This window comes from Caretta caretta, chromosome 5, assembly GCF_965140235.1.
Source record: "Caretta caretta isolate rCarCar2 chromosome 5, rCarCar1.hap1, whole genome shotgun sequence".
Taxonomy (NCBI): Eukaryota; Metazoa; Chordata; order Testudines; family Cheloniidae; genus Caretta; species Caretta caretta.
Genome location: NC_134210.1, coordinates 1,801,416 through 1,816,806, shown reverse-complemented (window position 1 = coordinate 1,816,806; position 15,391 = coordinate 1,801,416). Strand labels below are relative to the sequence as shown.

At 52.8% G+C, this 15,391-nt stretch overlaps 1 protein-coding gene across 5 annotated transcripts in view; it reads left to right on the top strand.

Annotated features, from left to right (window-relative positions):
• The window catches only part of LOC125636687 (receptor-type tyrosine-protein phosphatase kappa), a 91,294-nt gene that overhangs the window by 29,463 nt on the left and 46,440 nt on the right, over positions 1-15,391 (top strand). The window lies entirely within an intron of this gene.

Genomic DNA, 15,391 nt, shown 5'->3' with positions numbered 1-15,391 from the left:
CCCCAAAATGGACCCAGCTGAGGGGTCCCGTTCTCTGCACCTGCAAGCTCTGTGTTAGACCATGTTCCTGTCGTCTAATAAACCCTCTGTTTTACTGGCTGGTTGAGAGTCACATCTGACTGCGAAGTTGGGGTGCAGGACCCTCTGGCTTCCCCAGGAGCCCCGCCTGAGCGGACTCGCTGGGGGGAAGCGCACGGAGGGGCAGAGGATGCTGAATGCTCCGAGGTCAGACCCAGGAAGGTGGAAGCTGTGTGAGCTGTGTGTCCTGAAGACAGGCTGCTCACAGAAAGGCGACTGCCCCAGAGTCCTGACTGGCTTCATGGGGAGCAGTTCCAGAGCATCGCCCAGGGACTCCGTGACACGTGGTGATGGGCTGGATGGTTCACTGTTCCGCTGGGGAAGCAGTAGGCACCGCGTTCAGGCGAGAGTGATGGATTCAGTTTTTGTGGTTTTTGACCTTTGCTGCCGTGTGGGAAACCAGCAGGATGGTGTGGGGTCCCTTTTACCTTTTTTGGAGAGGCTTGTTTTTTTAGGTACAAACAAGCACGGAGTTACCTGGCTGCAAGGAGTGGACAGGGGCATCCAATGGAAGAGGCTGGAAGTCTTTGGTATACCTGTGGAGAGAAGAGAGAACAGCAGACAGAGAGCACATATACTGAGACAAAAAAAACACACTTTATTTTTTATTTTTTTGTTAGAACCGGTGTCCCATTTATAGGCCGTGCCCTTTTAAACATAATTTTAAAGGGACTAAGCCCTAGTTTACCCTTTGGGAGAGCGCGGACGCGGAGCAGGACAAGGGGTAGAGCATTGGGCCATTGCAGGGGGGCTTTTTAGCGCACTTTTGAGAGGTGTTGCTTAAGGGTTTGATTGGTACGCTTTACTACACCGCTGGCCTGCGGTCTTTAGGCCGTGTGGAGTTTCCAGGGTATCTGTAAGGCATTTGAGATGTTTTGAACGATTTTTGATGTGAAGTGCGTCTCATTGTTAGATTTTATTTATTGGGGGAGTCTGAAGCGGGGAATAATTTTCTTAATGAACTTGAGGGCCACTGTTTTGGCAGTGCAATTACGGCATGGGAAGGCTTCACGCCATCCGCTAAATTGGTTTACCAAGACGAGGAGATATTTGAACCCTTGAGTTCGGGGAAACTCAGTAAAATTTATTTGCTACACCAGTTCAGGGCCTGGAGTGGGTTCCAGGGTAGCTGGTGTTATTGGATGTCCTGGCCGGGGGTTATTCTTTTGGCAGACTAAACAGTCAGCTTGTATTTGGGTAGCCAGGGGTCGGAGTCCAGAAGTCAAGAAGTATTTTTTTATTAGCTGGATAAGGGCCTTCCTGCCGGCGTGAGTGGTTTGGTGTAGCTGCTGCAGTACTGGCCGGATCAAGCCCTTCGGTAGGAGGATCTTCCCTTCCGGGGAATGAAGCCATTTTTTTTTTTTTTTGTTGAAGACTGAGTTTGTTAGCTAGTTTTTTTTTTTTTTTTAGAGTACTGAGGGGTTGGAAGCTCCCCCACTGATGGGATGAGGGTATGCCTGTGGGCATCCTCAGCTTCCGGTGGAGTCAAGGTGGCGGCATGCTTGGCTTTTCTGTCCGCCCTGGCATTGCCCCTGGCCACGTCTTCATTTTTCCTTTGACAGGCTTTACAGTGCACCACCGCTACTTCCGAGGGGAGTTGTATGGCTTTTAGGAGCCGGAGAATTTGGGGCCCGTACTTGACTGGGGAGCCTTGGGCCGTTAGCATTCCCCTTTGCTTTTACAGGCCAGCATGAGCATGCAGTACCCCAAAAGCATACTTTGAATTGGTGAAAATGTTGACCCACTTCCCCTTTGACAGTTCGAGTGCACGGGTCAGGGCTACTAGCTCAGCCAGCTGGGCAGAGGTCCCGGTGGGCAACCTCTCGGCCTCTACGGTATCATGGAGGGTTACAACAGCATAACCCGCCCTGCTTTGCCTTTTTATGACAATGCTGCTACTATTAGTTTACCACTCAGAATTCGCATTTGGGAGTGGCTGATCCTTTAGGTCCCAGCGGCTGGAGTATTGGGCATCTATGATTTTTAAACAGTTGTGTTCTTGTTCCTCTGTTTCTGGCAAGAGGGTGGCTGGGTTAAGGGAGGGGCAAGACTGCAGGGTGACCTCGGGGTTCTCTAACAGCTTAGCCTGATACCGAGCAATCCGAGTCTGGGTGAGCCAGAGCCCACCCTTTGTGTTTAGCAGGGCTCGGACCATATGGGGAGTATAGATTTGCATAATCTTTTTTAATGTTAGCTTTTTAGCTTTTTTTAGTACTAGGGCAGTAGCTGCAACCGCCCGTAAACATGCCGGCCAACCCTTTGCAACCTGATCCAGTTGTTTGGAAAAATAAGCCACGGGACGTTTCCAGGTCCCCAACAACTGGGTTAGCACTTCCAGGGCTATCCCTTTTTGTTTATGTATATACAATTGAAATGGCTTAGAGAGATCCGGCAGACCCAGGGCTGGAGCTTTTATTAGCTTCCTTTTTCATGTCTCTGCCGTGCCTCCTCCCTTGCCTTAGCTGTAACCTGATTCCGCTCCACCTTAGACAACAAGGTTTTTAGGAGGATATTACAGTTGTCCCAATCCGGCTTGTGACTACTGAGGCACCCCTCAAAGGCTGAAATAAAGCGGCTTGGGTTCATTGAGAATTTTCCAGCCTGTGTTTTAAAAGCTGCTAAGTTTATTGGGTTGAAGGGCACATGGGTGTAAACTTGCACGGTGGTAGCCTGGCGTCCGTCTGCCCCTGGGCAAGCCACAACAGTCTTGAAAAAAGAAAAGGAGGACTTGTGGCACCTTAGAGACTAACCAATTTATTTGAGCATAAGCTTTCGTGAGCTACAGCTCACTTCATCGGATGCATTCAGTGGAAAATACAGTGAGGAGATTTATATACACACAGAACATGAAAAAATGGGTGAGGCTGGTTCACCTGCACATCTACCAATGTGATCTATGCCATCATGTGCCAGCAATGCCCCTCTGCCATGTACATTGGGCAAACTGGACAGTCTCTACGTAAAAGAATAAATGGACACAAATCAGATGTCAAGAATTATAACATTCATAAACCAGTTGGAGAACACTTCAATCTCTCTGGTCACTCGATTTCTGACCTAAAAGAGGCTATTCTTCAACAAAAAGACTTCAGAAACAGACTCCAACGAGAGACTGCTGAATTGGAATTAATTTGCAAATTGGATACAATTAACTTAGGCTTGAATAGAGACTGGGAGTGGTTGAGTCATTATACAAAGTAAAACTATTTCCCCTTGTTTATTCCTCTCCCCCCCCCCCCCACTGTTCCTTAGATGTTCTTGTTAACTGCTGGAAATGGCCCACCTTGATTATCACTATAAAAGGTTTTCTTCCCCCCCCCCACTCTCCTGCTGGTAATAGCTCATCTTAAGTGATCACTCTCCTTACAGTGTGCATGATAAAACATTAAAAAATGGGTGTTTATGTGTATATAAATCTCCCCACTGTATTTTCCACTGAATGCATCCTATGAAGTGAGCTGTAGCTCACGAAAGCTTATGCTCAAATAAATTGGTTAGTCTCTAAGGTGCCACAAGTACTCCTTTTCTTTTTGCGAATACAGACTAACACGGCTGCTACTCTGACAACAGTCTTGGTAATTAAAGGATAGAGTCCCACTGAGGGGGCAATCTCTGTAACCTGAGGCCTCCTACCCTTATAAGGTGGGGGTGTGGGGGCCGAAGGGGACACCGAATCTGCCATTACAACATTGGGGGTGTCAAGGTTCCTCCCACACTCTGAACGCTAGGGTACAGATGTGGGGACCTGCATGAAAACTTCCTAAGCTTATCTTTACCAGTTTAGGTCAAAACTTCCCAAGGTACAAAATATTCCACCCTTTGTCCTTGGATTGGCCGCTACCACCACCAAACAAATACTGGTTACTGGGGAAGAGCTGTTTGGAAACGTCTTTCCCCCCAAATACTTCCCAAAACCTTGCACCCCACTTCCTGGACAAGGTTTGGTAAAAAGCCTCACCAATTTGCATAGGTGACAGCAGACCCAAACCCTTGGATCTGAGAACAATGAAAAAGCATTCAGTTTTCTTACAAGAAGACTTTTAATAGAAATAGGAGTAAATAGAAGTAAAGAAATCCCCTCTGTAAAATCAGGATGGTAGATACCTTACAGGGTAATTAGATTCAAAACATAGAGAATCCCTCTAGGCAAAACCTCAAGTTACAAAAAAGATACACAGACAGAAATAGTTATTCTATTCAGCACGATTCTTTTCTCAGCCATTTAAAGAAATCATAATCTAACGCATACCTAGCTAGATTACTTACTAAAAGTTCTAAGACTCCATTCCTGTTCTATCCCCGACAAAAGCAGCATACAGACAGACAGAGACCCTTTGTTTCTCTCCCTCCTCCCAGCTTTTGAAAGTATCTTGTCTCCTCATTGGTCATTTTGGTCAGGTGCCAGCGAGGTTACCTTTAGCTTCTTAACCCTTTACAGGTGAGAGGAGTTTTCCTCTGGCCAGGAGGGATTTTAAAGGGGTTTACCCTTCCCTTTATATTTATGACAGGGGGGTTCTGGGGGCTAACATTAGCTACTACTGGTCCTGTTGGAGTTAAATTACAGCTCTGTAGAATGTCTGTTTTATTTTTTAAAGCCATAAATGCTTGTGCATACAGATGTTTATTCCATTTAGTTGTTTGCTGACAAAACAGAACTAATTGGAGGATCGTATTATACTTGATTGACCCTCCCGATGGCCACCATTCCTGGTCCTTTAGCTGATATTGAGGCCAGTTTACTGTACAAAACCTTTTTAATTTGCTTTTTGTTATTGGATTTGATTTAAACACTTTTTAGTTTGCTAGAATGCATTCTAGGGGCGTGCACTGTGCCCTGCCTATAGTACTCTGTCCCTGTCTCATATTTCCGGATGACTTTGGGCATCCCCAGGTCTTAACAAAGAAAGTCCAGACCACTGGACTGTTCCTACCTTTTTCAAGGGACCGGTTCCTCACCATCGCCTGCAGTTGCTTCTCCACTATAGGGGTGCATTGCACTGTTGTGCCCTCCGGGGTCAAGCAAATCGCATCTCCTCCGAGGCCTCCCGATGAACTCACTGGTGCGCACTGGGCGTCGGTTGTCGCTGCAATCCATTGACCGCCAGGAGAGGTCCGGGCAAGGCTAAATAGCAGCCTCGAGTCCCTTCGTGGTCGCCAAGAACTGTTGCCGGCACAAAGTGCCCGAGGCAAGCAAAAGCTGAGTTTGTTGCCCGGTGTGCGTCGCGCCAATGACCACAACAGGGTGGAGAAGCAGAGAGATTTATTTGAAGCTTTAAATAGGGCGCAGGGAGACTGAGCTGTCTCAAATCCTGCAGCCCCGAATGCAGATTACAGTATACATTTATACCTTTGCTTATTTTATTACATAAGCTTATGCAACTAATTGCCTGTTGCCCCGTACAATACCATAGCCAATTAGCTAAAGCAGCCAGTTGTGTTTTTTTTAGTAGCATTGCCCGAGCCTTGCCTCATTTGGGTTTATTTGTTACTAGTTTTTGCGAAACATTTTTGCCTTATTTATATGTTTTTTAGGCCGAAGCTGGCCTTGGCTAGCGAGCCGTGTGCAAACCTGTCTGTTTGTGTGACACTTGACACTTGTGGTTTTTTATTTTTCCGAGTTACCTAGAGTAGTGCCCAGTGTCACTACCTACAGAGAGACTCTGTCACTACCTACAGAGAGAATCCTGCAGCCACAGCCCAGACCAGCACTGACTTCTCTGTCGCAGCATCATAGAAATGTGGGGCTGTAAGGGACCTCGAGAGGCCGTTTAGTACAGCCCCCTGTGCTGAGGCAGGGCCAAGTAACCCTGGACCAGCCCTGACAGGGGTTTGTCCAACCTGGTCTTAAAAACCTCCAGTGAGGGTGATCTCACACCCTCCCTTGGAAGCCTGTTCCAGAGCTTAACTGCCCTGAGAGTTAGAAAGTTTTTCCTGATAGCTAACCGAAATCTTCCTTCCTGCAGGTTACATCCATGACTTCCTGTCCTACCTCCCGTGGCCATGGAGAACACTTGATCACTGTCCTCTTTCTAACAGCCCTTAGCATATCTGAAGGCTGTTACCAGGTCCCCCCCAGTCTCCTTTCCTGAAGAATAGCCATGCCCAGTATTTTGACCTCCTCGCAGGTCAGGTTCTCTAACCCTTTATCGCTTTGTTGCTCTCCTCTGGACTCCCTCCAACTTGTGCACATCTTTTCTGAAAGGAAACTGCAAACTTTGCCACCTCACTGTTTACTCCTTTCTCCAGATCATTGAGGAGTATGTTGACTAGGACTGGGCCCAGTACAGACCCCTGGGGGACACCACTATTTACCTCTCTCCCTTCTGAAAACGGACCATTTATTCCGACCCTTTGTTTCCTATCTTTTAACTGGAGTGCCTGGGAATGCCTTCAGGATCATCTAACGATCTTTCATTTGATTTAATGACAAGCTGTCACGGAGTGTGGGGGAGTCCGGGCCCTGCACCCCTCTTCCTGGGATTCACCGTGACTCTCAGCCAGCCAGTAAAACAGAAGGTTTATTGGACAATAGGAACACAGTCTAAAAGAGAGCTTGTGGGTACAACCAGGACCCCTCAGTCAAGTCCTTCTGGGGGGCAGGGAGCTTAGACCCCAGCCCTGGGGTTTCCTGCATCCCGTTCCACCACCCAGCATCAAAACTGAAACCAACCCCCCCCCCCCGCCCCCAGCAGGCTCCCTCCTGCAGCCTTTGTCCAGTTTCCCGGGCAGAGGTTCACCTCCCCCTCCCCCTCCTGGCTCAGGTGACAGGCTCTCAGGTCTCCCATCCCCATGAAACTCCCCTGCCACATTCCCAGGTCAACACTCCCCCCTCCCTGCAGCGTCCCATCTCTCCCCCCTTCGAGACTGAACGGAGCGGGGTCACTCTGACCAGTGACCTGGGGAAGTTCAGGGCCCCCTCTCCGGGACAGCGCATCCGCTATCAGGTTGGCACTTCCCTTCACGTGGACCACGACCATGTCGTAATCCTGCAGGAGCAGGCTCCACCTCAGGAGTTTGGCATTGGCTCCTTTCATCTGGTGCAGCCAGGTCAGGGGAGAGTGGTCGGTGTAGACGGTGAAGTGTCGCCCGAAGAGATAGGGCCCTAGTTTCTTGAGGGCCCACACCATGGCCAGGCACTCCTTCTCGATGGCCGCGTAGTGTTGCTCCCGGGGTAGCAACTTCTTGCTCAGGTACACGATGGGGTGTCTCTCTCCCTTTTCATCCTCCTGCATTAACACCGCCCCCAGTCCCATGTCAGAGGCGTCGGTGAACACCACAAAGGGCTTGTCAAAGTCTGGGTTTGCCAGAACCGGGCCACTGACCAGAGCCTCCTTCAGCGCCCGGAAAGCCTCCTGGCACTGATCGGTCCAGACCACCTTGTCTGGCTTCCCCTTCTTGCATAGCTCAGTGATGGGGGTGGCTATGGCGCTAAAGCGGGGCACAAACCTTCGGTAGTATCCTGCCATCCCAATAAAGGCTTGGACCTGCTTTTTGGTGTGGGGAGCGGGCCAGTCTCTGATCACCTCCACCGTAGCTGGTTCCGGCTTTAGATGGCCGCTCCCCACCCGATGGCCCAGGTAAGATACTTCCGCCATCCTCACCTTGCACTTCTCAGCTTTTATGGTAAGCCCAGCCCCCTGGAGTCGGTCCAGCACTTGTCTAACCTGGGACACATGGTCCTCCCAGGTCTGGCTAAAGACACAGATGTCATCAATATACGCCACGGCAAAACTCTCCATCCCCTTCAGTAGCTGATCCACCAGGCGCTGGAAGGTGGCCGGTGCTCCCCTGAGGCCGAAAGGCAGGGTCAGGAACTCGTAGAGCCCCAGAGGGGTGATAAAGGCCGATTTCAGCTGGGCATCTGCATCCAGCGGCATTTGCCAGTAGCCCTTTGTAAGGTCCATGGTGCTTTTTGGTGTGGGGAGCAGGCCAGTCTCTGATCACCTCCACCTTAGCTGGTTCCGGCTTTAGGCAGCCGCTCCCCACCTGATGGCCCAGGTAAGATACTTCCGCCATCCCCACCTTGCACTTCTCTGCTTTTACAGTCAGCCCAGCCCCGTGGAGTCGGTCCAGCACTTGTCCAGCATGTCCCGGACCTCTCTTTCCAGGTCCTGAGCAGTTTACCCTGTGACTCGGAAGGGGGAGCATCTTATCGGCAGGTGCGACCCTGTCTGCACCCGGTGAACAGTCAGATTAGTGCTTCCAGGCTGGTTAGAAAACAGCTGTCGGTATGGATGCAGCACCCCCCTGATCTCAGCTTGCTGGGCAGGGGTTAGCTGATCCGAGAGGGGAATTGTTTCCAGGGGGGAACCAGCTCTGGTCCCAGGGAATAGATCTTCTAAAGGGTCATCTCCCTGCTCCTCCCAATGTCCACACACGGCCAACACCACATTCCCCCTGGCATAATATGGCTTCATCATATTCACATGGTACCCCTGGTGGTGGTGCGCCCGGTTCGACAGCTCCACCACATATTTTACCTCATTGAGCTGCTTTACAACCTTGAAAGGGCCCTCCCAGGCGGCCTGTAGTTTGTTCTTTCTCACGGGGATGAGAACCATCACCGGATCCCCGGTGGCATAGGCCCGGGCCCGCGCCGTGCGGTCATACCAGACCTTCTGCTTCCTCTGGGCTCTGGCCAGATTCTTCCTGGCCAGGCCCGTGAGTTCAGCAAGTCTCTCTCGGAAGATCAGGACATACTCCACCACTGACTCTCCATCGGGAGTGGCCTTCCCCTCCCACTCGTCTCTCATCAGGTCCAGGGGGCCCCTTACCCTCCTTCCATATAACAGTTCAAAAGGTGAAAATCCGGTAGACTCCTGGGGCACCTCCCTGTACATGAACAGCAGGTGAGGTAAGTACTTGTCCCAGTCCTGCGGGTGCTGGTTCATAAAGGTTTTCAGCATCATCTTTAGCGTCCCATTGAACCTCTCCACCAGCCCATTGGACTGGGGGTGATAAGCTGAGGCCCAGTCGTGCCGGACCCCACATTTCTCCCACAAGCACCGGAGCAGGGCCAACATGAAGTTGGATCCTTGGTCTGTCAAGACTTCCTTGGGGAACCCCACGCAGCTGAAAATGGTCAGGAGCGCATCTGCCACGGTGTCTGCTTCAAAGGAAGCTAAGGGCACTGCCTCGGGGTAGTGGGTGGTGAAATCTACCACCACCAGAATGTATTTCTTCCCCGACCGGGTCGTCTTGCTGAGATGTTCCACTATGTCCATGGCCACCTTCTGGAAAGGCTCCTCTATGATGGGCAAAGGTCTCAAAGCCGCTTTCCCCTTGTCCCGGGCCTTCCCCACCCTCTGACAGGGGTCACAGGATCGGCAATACTGCCGGACAGAGGTAAAGACCCCGGGCCAGTAAAAGTTCTGTAGCAACCTCTGCTGGGTGCGCTGGATTCTCTGGTGCCCTGCGAGGGGGATGTCATGGGCCAGGTACAATAGCTTGCGGCGATACTTCTGGGGGACCACCAGCTGCCTCCTGATCCCACAGGACTCTACTTCCCCTGGGGGAGGCCATTCTCAGTACAGGAACCCCTTCTCCCACAGGAACCTCTCCTGGCAGCCTCTCCTCATGGTCCGTACCACACTGAGGTCGGTCAGGTCCCTGAGCTTCCGCAAGGAGGGATCTTTCCTCAACTTGGCCTGGAACTCAGCGGCTGGGGAAGGGATGGGGACCGGTTCCCTCTCACTGGCCGGGTCTGAGTCCACAGCCTCTCCGAGCCGTGCCCCTCAGTGCTCCCTTCCCACCAGGGTAGGGTCCTGCGCCTCCGGTGTGGTACCCTCCCCGAGGTCAGGGTGCAGTGCCCCTCGCCGGCTCTGGCTACGGGTCACAACCTGGGCGCTCTGGGGGTTGCTTGGCCAGTCCTCTAGGTCTCCCCCCATCAAAACCTCAGTGGGCAAATGGAGGTGCACCCCCACGTCCTTGGGGCCCTCCATGGCCCCCCCATTTCAGGTGTACCCTTGCCACGGGCACCTTAAATGGGGTCCCGCCCACCCCTGTCAGGGTCAGGTAGGTGTTGGGCACCACCCGATCTGGGGCCACCACCTCGGGCCGGGCCAGCGTCACCTCCGCGCCCATATCCCAGTATCCATTGACCTTCCTCCCATCCACCTCCAGGGGAACAAGGCACTCTCTCCGGAGGGACAGCCCCGCGCCCACCCTGTAAACCAAGCACCCTGAGTCCAGAGCCTCCAGCCCTCTGGCGGAGCTGGCCTGAGGTACTCTTCTCTCCTGAGCAGGTGGTAAGCTGGTAGCCCCCCTTGCCTGGGTCGTCTGCCCCTCGTCCAGCTGGATCCCTACCCAGTTAACCCTGGGTAGGTTGGGTCTGCTCAGTCTGTCCCTGAGCCTGGGGCACTGGGTCCGTATGTGGTCTCTCTGGCCACAGGGATAGCAGCTCAGGTCACGTTGGTCCCCTCGAGCGGGTCGGACGGTCCTGACGCCAGGAGTTCCCCTTGGAAGGGGGTTCTCCCTATTTCCCCACTGGGAGGTCCCATGGTGACCCTCTCTCTGCATTGGGGGGGGGCTGTTCTTTTGGGACTCCTCCCTGCTACCCCCTGACCGACTGTTCACAAACTCGTCGGCCAGCTGCCCTGCGTGCTGGGTGTTCTCTAGCTTTTTGTCCACCAGCCACAGCCTCAGGTCGGAAGGGCACTGTTCACACAGTTGCTCCAGTACGATTAGGTCAAGCAGGTCCTCTTTAGCTCGGGCCCCAGCTGTCCACTTGCGGGCATATCCCTGCATCCAGTTGACCAGTTGTAGGTAGGTGACCTCAGGCGTTTTACGCTGACTCCGGAACCTTCTCCGGTACATCTCGGGGGTCAGCCCAAACTCACGGAGCAGGGCCCTTTTGAACAGTTCGTAGTCCCCTGCCTCTGCCCCTGTCATTAGACTGTCCACCTCCACGGCTTTGGGGTCCAATAAGGGGGTGAGAAACTGGAGCCTGTCAGCAGGGTTAACCCTGTGCATCTCGCAGGCATTCTCAAAGGCCGTCAGGAAGCTATCTATGTCCTCCCCCTCCTTACGCTGGGCCAGGAAGCACTTGTCAAAGCTCCTTGCAGTCTTGGGTCCCCCCGCACTCACCACAGCCGGGGCCCCACTGCTCCTCAGCCTGGCCAGCTCCAGTTCATGCTGTCTTTGTTTCTCCTTCTCCTGACGTTCCCTCTCGTTCTGCTGCTCATGTTGACGGTGCTTTTCATGATCCTCCAGCTCCCTCATTTTCATCTCCCTCTCCCATTCCAGCCACATCCGCTCCAGGGATGGGGAGCTCCGCCGGGAGGATCCCCCGCTGGCTGCCGGGGTCAGGGTGCCCTCAGTATTCACTGGGCTTCCCCCAACCCCTCCCCCAGGCCTAGGTAGGAACGGTCTTGGGATGTCCTCGGCAGCAGTCTGACCCCTCCCAGCCCGGTCAGGCCCCAGGGCCCACGCTGCGTCCACCGGGTGGCTTCCCTCAGGGACAGGGATCGGTTCATCCAAGTTATCCCTCTCCTCCAACTGGGCAATCAGCTGTTCCTTGGTGGACCTCCCAATGCGCAGCCCCCTCTGCCTGCACAGCTCCACCAGGTCGCTCTTCAGGCGTTTAGCGTACATCTCCCTGCTGGCCACTCGCAGGCCGGGCAGCTTTCCACGGTTTCCAGGAAAAACCCGTGGGTGCCAGTCCTTCTTGAGGTCACCACCTGTTTGCTAGGGTCAAGCTGCAGACTCCTCCGCCCCTGGGACTGCTCGCTGCAATCCCCCGGGGAACCCTGTTAGTGCAAAAGTTCTTCTCTCTGGTCACACCTTCCTAGGGGTTAACCGCCCCCGGAAACCATCTCTCTCTGAATTTTCAGCACGCCTGGTCCCCGTCAATCCCCCTTTGTTTTACTGCTCCCCAGTCACTTACTGAAGGAAGTGCCGTTCACGGGGTGCAGTAGATCCCACCGCTCCCACCAGTTGTCACGGAGTGTGGGGGAGTCTGAGCCCTGCACCCCTGTTCCTGGGATTCACCGTGACTCTCAGCCAGCCAGTAAAACAGAAGGTTTATTGGACAATAGGAACACAAACTAAAATAGAGCTTGTGGGTACAACCAGGACCCCTCAGTCAAGTCCTTCTGGGGGGCAGGGAGCTTAGACCCCAGCCCTGGGGTTCCCTGCGTTCCTCCACCCAGCCCCAAACTGAAACTAAACCCCCCCACAGCAGGCCCCCTCCTGCAGCCTCTGTTCACATTCCTGGGCAGAGGTGTCACCTCCCCCTCCCTCTCCTGGCTCAGGTGACAGGCTCTCAGGTCTCCCATCCCCAGGGCCCATTCCCAGGTCAATACTCCCCCGTCCCTGCTGAGTCACATCGTCACACCAGGTATTCCCCATTGTTTTGATTTTTCCTTCCCATTTCAAGTGTTTTGCCCTGTGTCACAGAGTGTGGGGGAGTCCAGGTCCTGCACCCCTCTTCCTCGGATTCACTGAGACTCTCAGCCAGCCAGTAAAGTGGAAGGTTTATTGGACCACAGGAGCACAGTCCCAAACAGAGCTTGTGGGTACAACCAGGACCCCTCAGTCAAGGCGGATGATACTAAACTGGGAGGAGTGGTAGATACGCTGGAGGGGAGGGATAGGATACAGAAGGACCTAGACAAATTGGAGGATTGGGCCAAAAGAAATCTGATGAGGTTCAATAAGGATAAGTGCAGAGTCCTGCACTTAGGACGGAAGAACCCAATGCACAGCTACAGACTAGGGACCGAATGGCTAGGCAGCAGTTCTGCGGAAAAGGACCTAGGGGTGACAGTGGACGAGAAGCTGGATATGAGTCAGCAGTGTGCCCTTGTTGCCAAGAAGGCCAATGGCATTTTGGGATGTATAAGTAGGGGCATAGCGAGCAGATCGAGGGACGTGATCGTTCCCCTCTATTCGACATTGGTGAGGCCTCATCTGGAGTACTGTGTCCAGTTTTGGGCCCCACACTTCAAGAAGGATGTGGATAAATTGGAGAGAGTCCAGCGAAGGGCAACAAAACTGATTAGGGGTCTAGAACACATGACTTATGAGGAGAGGCTGAGGGAGCTGGGATTGTTTAACCTGCAGAAGAGAAGAATGAGGGGGGATTTGACAGCTGCTTTCAACTACCTGAAAGGGGGTTCCAAAGAGGATGGCTCTAGACTGTTCTCAATGGTAGCAGATGACAGAACGAGGAGTAATGGTCTCAAGCTGCAGTGGGGGAGGTTTAGATTGGATATTAGGAAAAACTTTTTCACTAAGAGGGTGGTGAAACACTGGAATGCGTTACCTAGGGAGGTGGTAGAATCTCCTTCCTTAGAGGTTTTTAAGGTCAGGCTTGACAAAGCCCTGGCTGGGATGATTTAACTGGGAATTGGTCCTGCTTTGAGCAGGGGGTTGGACTAGATGACCTTCTGGGGTCCCTTCCAACCCTGATATTCTATGATTCTATGATTCTAAGTCCTTCTGAGGGAGCAGGGAGCTTAGACCTCAGCCCTGGGGTTCCCTGCGTTCCACCACCCGGCACCCAACTGAAACTAACTCCCCCCCCCCAGCAGGCTCCCTCCTGCAGTCTTTGACCAGTTTCCCAGGCAGAGGTGTCACCTCCCCCTCCCCCTCCTGGCTCAGGTGACAGGCTCTCAGGTCTCCCAGTGAAACTCCCCTGCCACATTCCCAGGTCAACACTCCCCTCTCCCTGCTGCGTCTGCAGTTTCCACAGTATACATCTGATGAAGTGAGCTGTAGCTCACGAAAGCTCATGCTCAAATAAATTGGTTAGTCTCTAAGGTGCCACAAGTCCTCCTTTTCTTTTTGCGAATACAGACTAACCCGGCTGTTACTCTGAAACCTGTCTTTAGGGAATTTCATCTTGCTGGATTCACAGCAGTTTCCAATGTGCCAGCGTTGTTTTGAACTCTAATCCTGTCCTCCCAGGGCTTCCAACCCCTCCCGGCCTGGTGTCATTTACAAACTTTATAAACGTACTTTCCACTCCATTATCCACGTCATTTATGAAAATATTGAGTAGTACCAGACCCAGGACTGACCCCACGGGACCCCACTAGATACAGCTTCCCAGTTTGACAGTGAACCATTGATAACTCCTCTTTGAGTATGCTCTTCCCACCTGTTCTGCACCCACCATATAATAACTTCATGTAGACCACGTTCCCCAAGTTTACATATGAGACTGTCAGGTGGGACTGTATCAAAGCCTTACTAAATCCAAGATATATCAAGTCTACTGCTTCCCCCAGCTTTTGTAGGAAGAGAGCCTAAGAGATAAGCCTTTGTATCAGAGGCCTGGTATGAGGCCGGAGCTAAAGTAGTGGCCAAGCTTTGCTGATATGAAGCAAAGTTGGCAAAAGTCGGGCTGTGAGCAAATGCTAGGCTCTGCCTGCGAGCAAGTTCACAGACTGCGGCAAGAACAGGGCTGATCTTGCAGAAATGCACGTTCCTAAGACGTGCTCGGCACAGCGCATTCACATAGACACGTTCCAGAAGTATGGTACCAGAACATCCCAGGATCAAGGATGGTACAAAAATATTCCCCAAGGAGAACAGGAACACACTGACCCCATCCTCCTGGAGCTCTGTGAGATAATTGCTAACGGTTCGGAGACCGCTTCAGCCAGTTCCTTAGTTACCCCAGGGTGAATCATGCTGAGGTCCTAGGTGTGACGCAGCAGGGAGTGGGGCAGATTTGACCTGGGGATGTGTCAGGGGAGTTTCATTGGGGATGGGAGGCTTCCCTTGAGGGAAGAAACCTGAGCCTGTAACCTGAGCCAGGAGGGGAGTTGAGGTGAGGTGACACCTTCTGCCCGGGGAAACTGGACAAAAGCTGGAGGAGGAGCTGGGGGAAGGTTGGGGGAGATGTCTGGAGGGGTTTCCAGTTTTGGGGAGTTGGCTAAGGAAGCGGAGGGAGCCCCAAGGCTGGGGTCTAATCTCCCTGCCCCCCAGAAGGGCCTGACTAAGGGATCCTGTTTATGCCTGCAAGCTCTGGTTTGAACTGTGTTCCTGTCGTCTCCAATAAGCCTTCTGTTCTACTGGCTGGCTGAGAGTCACAGTGAATCACAGGAAGTGGGGGTGCAGGGTTCTGACTCCCCCTCACGCTGTGACACTAGGTCCTAGGGGCTGTTGCCAAGAAGAAGCCCCACCCTGATCCTCCCACGGTAGCTGCACTTGGCTGCTGGCTGAAGTGGTCCCTGTGTGTAGGTGGGGTAGAGCCTGGGATCCTGGGGGTGAAGCTCGATAGAATGATAGAGACCAGGTGGTTGAGGTCCTTTTATTGGGCCAGTAAGAGAGATTACCTCACCCACCTTGTTTCTCTAATCTCCTG